Consider the following 13,738-nt stretch of genomic DNA (forward strand, 5'->3'; position numbering starts at 1 on the left):
AATATCGGACTTGTACATTGCACCTCGCAAATAATGGAAGGGAATGTGAGAAGGGGCAGTGCTCAGGAAAAGCTGAGGGCTTGACTCTGCAGCCTAAGGGTGGATCTTGGGGTGGAACTCGTTTATGACCATGCCATCCGTTTTCAGTGAGACACTGGCATAAGCTCGGATGTGGGGAGCAGTGCTGAATTGCCAACATTTTTGTCAGAAAGCTAAGCCAAAATCCCAGTCAGCACCTGCTGATAAATCCTGCAAACTCCAGAAAGACACCAAGTCTTGCACGCCTCACACCGACCCCTTGCTGTTGCTTTGCTGTCCCTCCGGCCTGCTGCCTGTCTCGTAGTGCCACCCAGCACAGGCTGCTGCAGCGCAGCCAGCAGGCTGCGGGGAGGCCCCACAGGGGAGGTGACCCCCAGCCACAGCCCCCCAGCTCGGGGCAGGATGGTGGTAGGCAGGGAGGGGATGCAGGAGCTGTGCTCCAGCTCCTGATGGCCCCGAGCAGAATCCCGGAGTGGCACAGCCTCTGGGGTGAAGGAGTTCGGGGGCAGGGGGTGTACAAACCTCCAGAAGAACAGGTTGGGAGAAGGGGGTGATGTTGTTAATGCAGGGTCAGGAAGCCACAAAACCCCATGAAGCCTCCACTTTGAGCAGGGAGATTAGTGGAGAGCAGAGGAGGGGATTTACAGAATCACAGAATCATCTAGGTTGGAAGAGACCTCCAAGATCACCTAGTCCAACCTCATACCTAACACTAACAAGTCCTCCACTAAACCATATCACTAAGCTCTACATCTAAACATCTTTTAAAGACCTCTAGGGACGGTGACTCAACCACTTCCCTGGGCAGCCCATTCAATGCCTCACAACCCTCTCAGTAAAGAAGTTCTTCCTAATGTCCAACCTAAAACTCCCCTGGCACAACTTTAGCCATTCCCCCTCATCCTGTAACCAGGCACATGGGAGAATAGACCAACCCTCACCTCGCTACAGCCTCCTTTAAGGTACCTATAGAGAGCGATAAGGTCGCCCCTGAGCCTCCTCTTCTCCAGGCTGAACAAGACCTGCTTCTCAGCCCCTCCTTGTAAGACTTGTTCCCCAGACCCCTCACCAGCTTCATTGTCCTTCTCTGGACTCTCTCGAGCACCTCGATGTCCTTCTTGTAGCGAGGGGCCCAAAACTGAGCACAGTACTCGAGGTGCGGCCTCACCAGAGCCGAGTACAGGGGGACGATCACTTCCCTAGCCCTGCTGGCCACACTGCTTCTTATGCAAGCCAGATGCTGTTGGCCTTCTTGGCCACGTGAGCACACTGCTGGCTCATATTCAGCCAACTATCAACCATCACTCCCAGGTCCTTCTCCGCCTGGCAGATCCCCAACCACTCATCTCCCAGCCTGTAGCTCTGCTTGGGGTTGTTGCACCCCAGGTGCAGGACCCAGCACTTGGCTTTGTTGAACTTCATACAGTTGACCTCAGCCATCGGTGCAGCCTATCCAGATCCTCCTGCAGAGCCTTCCTACCCTCGAGCACCTAAATCGGTGTCATCATGCAAACTTACTGAGGGTGCACTTGATCCCCTCATCCAGATCATCGATAAAGATATTAAAGAGGACTGGCCCCAGTACTGAGCCCTGGGGGAATGCCACTAGTGACCAGCCTCCAGCTGGATTTGACTTCATTCACCACGACTCTTTGGGCCCGGCTACCCAGCCAGCTTCTAACCCAATGAAGCATACCACAGCCCAAGCCAAGAGCAGCCAGACGTGAACTTTCTGGGGAAGGGCTTTGGCATTCCTCATCATTCAAGTATTTATTGTCATTATTACTATTACTTTCCAATTTATTTTTGGGTAGCAGCTGGCTGAGGTGAGCAGAGCCCAAAGGTGATTCACAGAGCAGAATAGTATTGCAGTAGGCCTTACAAACGTTCACAGTGGCAAGGGGAGTGCTAGCTTGTCTGTAGTAAGTCCCAGAACTTGTCCACCCAAACTTGTCCACCAGGGAATGTCCACCCAAAAGCTGAGATGCAAACAATAGTTAAAATGTATGTCAACTACTGTAGCGGATTTTCCCAATGTACTTTTGTTAAAGAAATGTTTTAAGGTACTGTTCTGTAAGTCATGGCTCAAATGGCTTTCTGAAAGAGGATGAGAACAACTGCTTCATATTTAGATGCATTGATCTGTCCCAAATGGCTTGCATGTCATGAAGGGACAACATGCCTTTGGTTTCCTGATTGGACACGCTTTCATTTCTGGCCCCAGCTCTTTGCTGCCTACCTCAGAGGTAGGTTTTACAAAGACAGGACTGTGTGGCACCATGTCCTGTCTCCCCTTTGTGAGATTGACTGAGCCTCTGCCTGGCTTTGAGTCAGGACCTGGCTCTGTAAAGCAAGCTAAACACCCCGAGAATGCTGACACCACATTGCTGGTCACAGGAGCCTTTGGAAAAGGATAAAAATGGGGCAGGAGAGTGTCCCAGCCTCCAGCACTGTGAGGCTCAGAGGTTTCCTGCATGGGGAGAGTCCCACATGTCAACAGAATTGCCCAGTTGCCCTCTGAATCCACTTAGCTTCTAACTTCCCTAGCATCCTGCAGTGAGGAGTTCACAGCTTACTTGTGCTTGGTGTGAAGATTATTATCATTGCTTTGCTGCCTTGGACTCTGTCACCCATTTGGCTTGTTGGGTACTCTTTCTACCTTCAGTTCTTGGTTTGGAAGAAACAGTGAGCAGTCAGTTTCCTTGAAGGATTTATATTTTCTTTGTTTCTATAGGTTTATCAATCTTTGATAATCTGTTAGTCATCAGTGGGTAGCAGATTTCATATCAGAAAAACATGAGTTAGACTCACATTTTTTTAAACCCAGCTGAAAATATTATATTGGCCTGGTGTTGTGCTTGATAGCTCTGGCTGAAATGAAGATATTGTCCTACAGCCTGCATTAGATGGAACCTGGAAGTTTGTGGTCTTTGATGGGAGTCATGGAGGATGAAGTTAAGACTAACAAATCTATTTCTGATTGGCATAAATCCCTAAAAATGAGACAGTATCTTCTCTACTAAACTTATTTCAATATTGGCCAGTTGAAATACTTAAAAATGATTGCAGTACAATAGCAAGACATTCTAAAATCATTTTTGCCCTAAAGTATGCAGTCCAAACATGGCAAAACAGAAAGCAGGAGCACAGACAAGAGATGCACAAGATATGTGCTGAGAAATAAAGCGGAGGCTGACAACCTGTAATCAGCATGGTTTTACAAACCTATGTTCAGAGCTTGGCCTGTCGTGCCACCTGACCGTATCCATCAGGCAGGATTTGGTGAATGCCCATTGCCTCCTGTCTTTTCAACGTGTCTGCGCTACCTTTGAAACTAGGCAAATTTGTCACTGCTTCAGCAAACACTGTATTTTTACCTAGCAGCCAAATCCCATGGATTCCATACTAGCTGTGATTCCAGTAGTTATATTATTTCCTAACAGTTGTCTGAGTTTTTGCCTGTTGGTGGTGATGAGTGTAACTTGTGCTGTGCAGCCGGACGTGGGAGCATGGCTGGAGTTGCAGGGCTGCTGTAGGTGAGTTGGATCTGCATCAGCATTGGGTACATATTTCAGTTTGGAAATTTAGCAGTTCCATAGTGGATCTTAAAACATTTATTGCTGAGTGTAATACTTTGGTCTGCCTCACAAAGCTGAGCTTCAGAAATTAAAGGTGAGGCAAAAGAACCACACTAATTCAGGACAAAGTGATTTTAGTTTTGCCTTTATCTTTTTATAAATACCATTCTAAACAGTAAAGTAAATAAAGCTGTATATTAAACAAGGGAATATACAGCACACGTGGTACCTATTTTTTCTTAAATAGGTAACCCCTGTGCTTAATATTTTACATATTGTGTTAATAAAGAGGCTCACTTTTAAGTTGGAGAAGAAAGAAGCCCATCCTTCTGTTTAGTGAGTCTGATGTTGCTGCTGCCAGATGTATGTCAGGAGGGTCAGGTGATGGTTTTCACAGAGTGAAGAACTTTTTCAAATGACTTGTGTGCTGAGTAAATTCACTTCAAGAAAGACTGGGGGTTTACATTTCACTGTGAGATAGGGACCAGTCTTGATGGAGTCTGCATATCTTAGACTTTTCAAGCAATCTTTATCACCTTGCTCCGGTTAGCTCTCTTCACAAAGTGAGTTCTACCCTATAGATCAATATGCTGTACAGCTAGAAAGAAATAACATTAAAAGCTTCAGATGTTTCAACTGATGAAATGAAAGAGAGAGAACAGCTCAGCACTGTACACACTCATCTTCATTCATTGTTTTTCTGTCTTCCTTTCTCTGGGTTTGTTTTCTCTTTCACAAGAGATTTACGCTGTAAACAGTGCAGAGCAAGGACAGGCTTGCTGTGTTCTTCCTAGTGCAGACAGCAGGAAACTGACCTGTGTCTTCACTTGCAGCTGAAGCTCCTAGAGCTGATACTGCAGTTTCAAACAAGGACTATTAATTCCAGGTGCTCCAAAAATAGTTCTAGAAAATCATGATAAATGGGAGTGGCCAGTTCAAGCAAGATTTTTTGCTGTTATCCATAAACTAAATTGCCACTTATGTTCCCACCCTCAATTACTGGATCCTGTTTTCCTAGAATAGGTACTTCATTTCCATCTGAGCCTTCGGCAAACCCCTGACTTGCTGGTGCAAGTACAACATAAAAGGCATGGGTTTGCTATGAAATGAAAGCAGGGGCCCAATTTCTGTGCAAGTTCATCTTGGTTTGGATTGGACACTGTTGTGAAGGCAATGAAGAAGCACAACGTGCAGCCAGTGCTGCTCACACTGCAGGCAGCTGGAAGGTCTGCAGGTGCCAGGGCTTCAGGAGTGTACCAGGCATCTGGACAACCTTTGTTGGCCAGTGGGTTAGAGGGCCTGGCTCCTCTTCAATCCTTTTGGCAGATCCCCACTGAACAAAAGCCACACCAGGAAATTACAGAAAACTAACGAAAGCCAGTGGAGGCAAGCAAACCATTTTCTAGGCTGTCCCCTGCATCCTTGTAAAGCGCTCTGTGGTTGATTGTGCATCTTGCCAGATGTCAGACACAAAGCCCGTGACAGATTGCAGATAGTTTTACCCAAAGATTGTCAGTGTAATTTTCACACTTCTTCAGGAGTTTTGGGGGAAAGAAGCATCTACTTCTGTGCCTGCGGCAGTAGGAGAGCGGCCATTTCATGGTAATTTGGGAAGCCTGGTTTCAAGCAAGGCTGAATTCCCAGGTTAGTTTGGTCCATCTCCCCCTTTTCCCTTTCTGCCTTGGTTTCAGCATCTGTAGAAAGGCTGTGCTGGTGCTGACTCAAGTTTCGAAAGCCTTTCGTATCCCTATAACTGCTATTGTTATGGTAACCCATAGCTCAGTTGTGTATGTTTTGTCCCCTTTCCCTTTGCAAACCTTGATTGAAAGTTCTCAGCGTGTGGCTGGCAGCAGAGTTGTGGCTATATGCAATTGCATCCGGGCGCTTGCTGCGTGACCTGCCCACCCATCCTCACACGCATTCCTCACTGCCTGCTAGCAAAGGTGCGACAGTGTGGCCCAGCACAAGGGAGATGCGGACAGAAAAGGGAGATTTATATCCCTGTGGAGAATGGCTTTGAATTACCACTCAGCAGCTCTGGTGGATGACCTTCTGCACCAGGGAAGAGGCTGGTCTACAGTGAGTGCCTTTTACTCCCGTTCATAGAAAAACCACATAATATTTTAGCTGTGTTTTGTCACAAAAAAATAGGTTCCAGAAAGAGAGAGGCCACTAAGCTAGCTGCCTTAGAGAGGGGGAAGGGGGGGAAATTCAGCATTGGTTTATATATTTGTCTGTGGGAAACCTCTAGAGCTTTGCTTTTTGAGATGGCCAGGGTGTGGTGGTACAGGTTTTTTTTATTTTTATTTTATTTTTATTTTATTTTTATTTTTATTGTTATTGTTATTGTTTTTTTTTTTTTTTTTTTTTTTTTGTAATGGAAACCATTATTTACGCGACACTTAGACCACAATGCTCATTTCACTCATTAACTCAGCAACATTAAGATCACTCTCCAGACAATGGGAGTTAGATATTCAGTGTATTGTTATTGCCATTCCTATGCTGTTTATGCAATGGAAGATGTTTGCATATTACATTTGTCACAGACAAGTATGGGGTATCAGATGTAGTGGTATTATTTTAAAATAGAACTGGAAAATGCAACTAAATATGCTCAGCTGCAGAATGCTTTGGATTTTCTAAACTGAAAATTCCCATAATCTTATAAGAATGTGGTGCAATGTGAAAGCTAATGGCTCAGGGGATTGGTGAAGGGAAACAACATTTCTTAACTCTTGATAAATAACGCAAATCAAACCCAGCTTGATCATGTCTGAAAGTTGCTATTATTCTCAGATTTACTTGTATTTTTGTTTTGGTTTGTGTTGTGGTGGGACTATATGAATTCATGATCCAGTTCCCACAATAAAAAGGTGACTCATCCTGATTTAGAAAAGAAGTCAGAGTTGAAACTGAAGAGCAAATATTTTAATGCACTGACAGAAAATCAGAGCTTGCTCACCCTCCCCTTAGAACAACTCCCCCTAAATGTGTCTTCCCTGGTGGAAACCTTCCAGCCTGCAGGACGGGATGGTTGCACTGGAAGGGAAGGCTGCGTTCATTTGCAGCCTGGAAGTGTTTGCAAAACATTTGCTGCACCTTTGGCACGAGGGGAGTGTTGTTAACCTCTGGGGAGTAGCTGGATGGGAACCTGGAGAGACGGGAAGCTGGGGGAGAGCAATCCCAGGCTGCTCCAAGTCATTGTAGCAAATTCTGAGCTCGTTCATCTGGAGGGCCATGTTGCGCTTTCGTGGGCCTGGTTTTGAGAATTACATTTTATATGTTTTAATGAAGAGAATGATGAATTTTAAAAGTCTGAGGAGGAGCAGTGGAAGGGCATATAAAAATCCTTAAGTCTGCAAATGGAGCAGGTAATGCTAAAAGACAGTTGAGGTAAAATATACTGCAGTTTGGTTCTGCTATGTAAAATAAGCTTTTTGATTTATGGAGTGTCAAAAATGTAGATTCTACGCCTTTCACGATGAATTTTTTTGGCAAATTTTTGGATGAAAATGATTATGGGAAAAATGTTCAGAATATAATTATGGCTTTGCTGAAGAATTAAGGGCTCTTTAAAGACATTTTCTTCGCTTGTATCTGCCATTACTTGCTGTCAGGAGTGCCTCACTGAACTACTGGGTGGCCCCAGCTGCTCTGTATATTTTACCCCCACCCCTCCTCCAGGTAGTAAAAGCACCATTTGGCCAATGCTTGCTAGAAATGAACTGATTCCACTGCAGACTCCATGCAATACATGCTGAGATGATTAAATAAGGACTATAAACTGTTGTAATAAAAGATCATGATTTGGAAGTAGGGATAATCATCTTTGGTTTGTGGTAGGACAGCACCCTACAGGGTCCTGGCCCGTAACACCAATAAAAAATGATAATACAGAACATCATTCCTTGTGCCTTTGCTGCTTTTGGGAGGCAAAGTCCAGCTGAAAGCATTTTGAATGCTGGTTATTTGAATGAAAGTATTTTTATTTCTAGTTTCTGCAATTAGAACAGTGAAATTTGAGTGGGGAACATTTTTCTACCAGAGAAAAGCTTAGCCTACAATTTAGTCTCAATTTGTTTGGTTAGAAGAGCTGAAAAACAAGACTGCAGGGGCATTCCCTGGTCAGTAACCTCACGGTGACCTGTTTGTGGTGCGTCTGTTTTCGAGCCCTTGGCCTCCCTCTCCCAAGAGTACGGTGGAGCCACTCAAAGGACTTGCTGTTTGTCTCCTCTGCTTTGGACTCTGAGGAAGGAGGAACCTCACTCCACTTGTGAAACCCACGCCAGCCTCACCTGAAGGCCCCCTCCTGGTTGCTCCCTCTGGGGTCTGGGTTCGGTCTTGGTGAATCCCATCTCTTCAATCTGACCTTCCTTAGGGTATTGTGTTAGTAACAGCAGTTCGTTTCAAACAGCCATGTCACTGTTGTCAGAAATTGTCTGCAGTTTTCACGGAGGCCAAGGTATGAATTAATAGGAACCATAAGTAGGAACCATTAGAGTTTGCATGCTTAACTCTTCCTGGAGGCTATTGTGAGAGAAAATCCCAGGCTAGACAGGAACGGATCAGCACTGCCTCTGCGAGGTGTGGGAGCGGGGAAATGGTTGTAATTCAGTCCGTGTGCAGTATCTGGAAAGAGTTTATGTCCAGCAATGTCACTTATTCTTATCTTGCTGTGGTATGTAAAGATTAAAGATATTAATTAAACACTTCCCTCAGCACTACATAAGGTCTGCATTATGGTGTGCATCTACAGCGTGGGCTTTTGAAGGAGAAGACTTAGTGATCAACAGGGATCATCCCTAGTCTTCATTCTTTGTCAGTCAGAGGGGTTTTTTTGCTTTATACAGTATGTACAGATAAGGGGTCCGATCCCGACCTGGTTCTAAATCCATGCAGCGTGATTCCAGCGAACCCACTGCAGCTTACACAAGCCCAGGAGCTGGTCCTGTGCACTCCTTAGATGCTCTGAGCACAGGGTGCTGGCTGTCTTCAAAGCTGCATTCTCCTCCTGCCATTAGAGGTACTATAATTAAGCTTCTGCCATAGTTTGCTGCCCTTTTCTACACATACACCCCTCTACATCTTCTGGAGGAATGTTCCCTTAGCAAAACAGTTTGCATGTCAATTGCTGATACAACATTGTGTTTCTCAATGCCATGACGGTTATATTAGCACTTATATTTGTGTTCACAAGGGTTGCTTGCATACATAAAGCGTGCAAGTGTTTCAGAATCAAGGCCATAGTATGCAGTGTTACTGGGCAATAATCTTATGATGTAACCATAAACCTCGATTGTCTGTTTAATATCTCAGATGTTTCAATTTGCATTTCGTTAAAAACTTGGCAAAAAGGTTATCAGCTCAGATCCAAATTCTCACAAAAATTGTTCTAATATGTAAAGTAAGTTTTGATTTATGGAGTGACAAAAATGTAAATTTCTAAGCATTTCAGTTTATTTTTTTGCCAAACTTTAGACTAAAATGACTTTTTTAAAGTGAAATGATTCTGGGTATAGTTATTTTCATGACTGTGGAGGTAAAAGCAGTTGAAGGTTTTAATTTAACTGCATTTAGAAATAATTGTTATAAGAGCCTTGCTTCCCAGGAAGTGAATAAAGTGTCTCTTACTGATCACATTGAGGGGGACTTGTATAGGGAGAAAATGGGTATTATTTTGCAGGGAACCTGAGTGTGAAATCATCTATAAATACATTTAATATTACTAAATATATGTATACATATTTCTCTTGATCTCCTCATGAAAGTTGTTTACTCATTTCAGAGGAGTTCTGTATTATGAAATATGACCAATCATTTATGTAACATTTCATATAAGAGCACATTAAAATATGTAATGTTTCAGAACAGACTGTATTTTTGCAATAGCAAACCTTTGACCATTGAGGAAAAGATTAATTTCATGTTGTGTTTACTGCTGGAATCTCACTGAAATTAGCAAAGTCATCCAGTGTATATAAATGGATACATTTCATAGAAGAAATATGTAAAAGCAGGCTGCCTTTGACAGCATAAAAATTTGAACACTGGGCTAGTCTCAGGTTTCTATGAGTAGTTTGGAGAATGAAGAAGAGTGTAAACACCTCACAAAGAGTAAACACCTCACAGTTTAAATTCAATTCTCAGCTTTTTCTTTAAGATGCACAGAAGCATGATATTTCTCTCATAAATCCCTACTTTGTTGTTGTTTTATACATAAAACAGGCAATGGGGTCTCCCGTGTTTAATCATTTTAATTAAAAGTGTGAATTTTGCCAGTTGCATCAGCTGGTCTATGATTTTCTATGGAAGGATTTCTGCTGTGAAATTGGTTTTTAAATCTGGTTACCTTTTAGTATTTGAAATCCTGGGAAAGTGTTTGGATTTGAAGAGAAAAAACATAACCCACTAACTTTGCTTTTAATAGTGGAAGGATATTATTTAAATTTGATATTTTCCAGCAAGTCTTCTGAAATGTTCATGGGGTGGGGTGCAAGGAACCGAACCTTACTCAGTGTACTTGTAGGCACAACTTCCCTAGATAAAGCTTGAAATATCTCATGCGGAGAAATGTCAGCATTTCCAAATTCTTTTCCCCCTGCAAAACAAATAATAAAATAAAATTAAAAAAAAAAAAAAAAAAAAGAAAAGAAACAGAAAAGGAACATTTTCACACAGCAGGGAAAGGATTCTGAGGAGTTTTGAATGGGAAATGTCAAAACAGAAAGTGTAACTGTTCAGTTTTGCATTTCTTTTCATTTTGATTCAAGATGGGATTTTTTCATTTTGATTATCTCCATCATGGAGTGAAAGGCCTTTGGTCAAAACTGCCATTTTCACATGAAAAAGTTTCAAGTTCTGAAATACCTTCTTGCGGGTGGGAAATCTTATTGACTGAGGGAAGTGGGACCAGCCCTAACGTGAGACTGAGCTGTGCGCAAGCCACTGTGAGCCAGCCTCACGTCAGGGCCTCAAGACCATGCTGGCCAGCCACGCCAGCTCAGCTTCTCGACTTGGGCAGCCTCCTGAGAGAGGTTTTGTGTGAGCCCCTGACTTTATGGGACTAGCTGCCTTGGAGCAGCTGTCAGGTGTTGTCAGGTGGCCAGGTTTCCCCACGGTGCCTTGAAGGGGATGAGGGCAAGGAGAGGAAGTGGAGCAAGAGAAGACACGTGGCCCTGAGTGTGTCTCTCAGCTGCAGGCACTCTCAGAGGTGGATGGATGAGCAAGGCTGGGGCATTATGTCCATGTGCCAGATGTGGTCCCTATCCTGTCTCCATACATCCTCCCAATGGAAAAGGTCCAGGATGAAAAATCCTTGGATGAAGGCTCTCACAGACTCACACGTCTGAAATGGTAGGAGCTGTCTTGATGCTTTTGGGGTTTGATGCTTTCATAGATTTCAGCCAGGAAGAAGCTGGGAGTGAAGGACAAACCTGTGGGCTCTTCCCTTGTACAGTACTCCTTCGGACGATGCCAGTATCTGAGGTCTGAAGGGTACTCTGGTTGTGACCACTAGGTGAGAGAGTGCTTCTGAATAGGAGACCCCAGAAGGATTATTCCTTCTTGCTTTCACCAGTAAGATTGTTCCTTCTTCAGGTCTTTTAAAGCACATGCTTCTCCCAGAGAGAGGGAAGGTAGGTCATCAGGAATCCAATTCCCTTGCTGTGCAAATGTTGAGAATAAGACAGGTCCCTACAACCTTAAATACCCAGAAGTTACTACAATAAATAACCTTGCAAAACCCCAATCCTTTCATTATTTGTGTGTTTAATGCCTCATTGATCTCACCAGGATGAGTGATGTGATTTTAACAAAATATGAGTGCGATTTGCAGGATACTCAGAAGTTCAACTTTTAGTGACAGAAACCACACCAAGAATTTTTTGTATACAAGAGGAAAAAAAAACAAAACAGAAACCCCTTAACTTCAACTCTACTCAATCCTCAATCTCCTGCTCCCCCCTCCCCCCAGTAAATGAACTCTTTTTAACTTTTTCTTATTGCATTGTTGATACTGCAGACAAACCTGTTACTGTATGTACTTTTTTGCTCTGATCTGCTACGTATAATATAATATTTTAAATAAACATTTTTATATTTATTTATTTTACCTAAATACGTATACACATACTTAAAAGTACAAATCTACTGTTCTTTTCAATTGCCTTACTTACACAGAGGGAAAACACAACTTCGACTTTTTTAAATGCTTACTTAAATGCTTAATTTTTACTTTGGAGAGTGTGTGTCCTGAAATCTGATTCTAGCTGCTAATTTTGCAGAGCTTTCATCCTCGCAGAGAGAATCTGAGTTTGGCAGGTCTCAGGAGTGTCTCCACATAGGCTGTATTTATGCGGTTGCAATCATACCTAGGGGAATCTCAGTCTAAACAATATCACCATCATATTCAGCTCCCAAGCCCGTGCCTGGTTAACAGTCTGGGAGCCTTACCTCCTCTTAATCCATTGATTACGCTTGATAATGCTCCTGCTTACAACTGTCCAAGCTGAGAATCCTGAGCAGACATCTTTGCCCTACTATCCAGCCATGCCTTTATCAGTCCTTGGTTCACGTGGCACACCAAATTACTCTTCGCATTAGCATAAACAAAAGAAATGCGGTTTATGAACCATTAGTACGTTTACCTATATTTGTGTTAATTATAAGTACACCATACCCCAAGTACTGATACAACTTTATTCTATAGAAGCCTTCAAGTAAAACAGTATTTATTGTGAAAGATGATTGCAGTTTCAATAACAACTCTTTCTTATTACTTAAAAACATATATTTTAGCTAGATACCATGAACACTAAGTTTAGTTCACTTGGCAGCACTTTAACCAATGCTTTTATAATCTTTGTATTTAAAATCCCAAATAAGCCATAATTCACTGGCCATGCTGAGCAGTGACTGTATGTATCCTATGTTTTAGAATAAAAGTATAAAATTACAGAGATATGATCAATTATTTTAAAAATGTAAATGTAGTGAAATGGTGTAGAAGAGAACCACATTGGTCTTCATTACTCTGAAACAGAAATTGCTAGGAAGCAGGGAAAAAAGCGATCTGTAAAGAAATGGTTCCTGGGGGAGAAATGGCTTTTCTGCAAATGGCACTGATGTGAATTCAAAAGAAAGTGGCTAACAAGGCATTTCCTAATACAAGCCAAGGGTGTTTCATACCCTTTCATCTTTAAAATTACAAATGTAAAGTAAATGTACTCTGTTTTATCAAGGAGTACTCACTGGAGCTCATGTTTTTCTTTGGGACTGAGCAGTGCGTAGTACAGTGCGGTTGCCTGAGAAGCCCTTCACTGCTGCCAGTGGATGTCTGGCACACTGTGTGGTGCTGGGGAACAGTGGGCATCCACTTGTACAAGAGCCTTTCTTTCACCCTCACCTAGGATATTCTCCTACAGCCAAGAGTTGGGAGCAGTTTGCGACAATCTGATGAAAAGACAACTCTGTGTTTTTTGGTTTCTTTCTTCCTATGGGAAGGAGAGAACTGTAAAAGCCTTTGAAAGAGCCCTTCTTTGCATTCCTTTAAAAAGGGGGTTTTGCAGATGGTGCTCACAGGATGGACAGCCCCTTGGATTCAAGTGGGAGGTGGGGCAGGTTGTCTGTATGCTGGCAATGCCCCATGTGTGCTGCTGGCTGGGGGTGGCAGGAGGGGAGCAGAGCTTTCTGCTCTGCTGGCACCGCAGGGTCCTTTAATGCATCTCCTCCTTGTCCTGCCCAGGGCAGCTCATTCTGGAGCAGGATGGAAAGGTCCTGCCTCCACTGAGGAGGGATAAACTCCCTCCTTTTAACACTTAATTAGGGATAAACTCTCCCATGGGGCATTTGATCTGGATTTGTATATTCTGACAGCATGGAGCGTTGGTGAAACTTTTTGTAAATTGCCTTGCTATGAATTTATAGCATTCATTGCAGCATATGGAATAAACCAAGGCTTTCTTCTAAAAGAGAAATACTTAACAATGGCAAAATAGGAGGAGACGCACATGTGGCCAACTGATAAATGTATAGCTTTATAAAAATGTAAAGTTTTGAAATTTTGGTTAACACAGTGAGAATTTAGAATACCATGAACAATTATAGATGATCCATTGAGG

The sequence above is a fragment of the Aythya fuligula genome, chromosome 6, assembly GCF_009819795.1.
Source record: "Aythya fuligula isolate bAytFul2 chromosome 6, bAytFul2.pri, whole genome shotgun sequence".
Lineage (NCBI taxonomy): Eukaryota > Metazoa > Chordata > Aves > Anseriformes > Anatidae > Aythya > Aythya fuligula.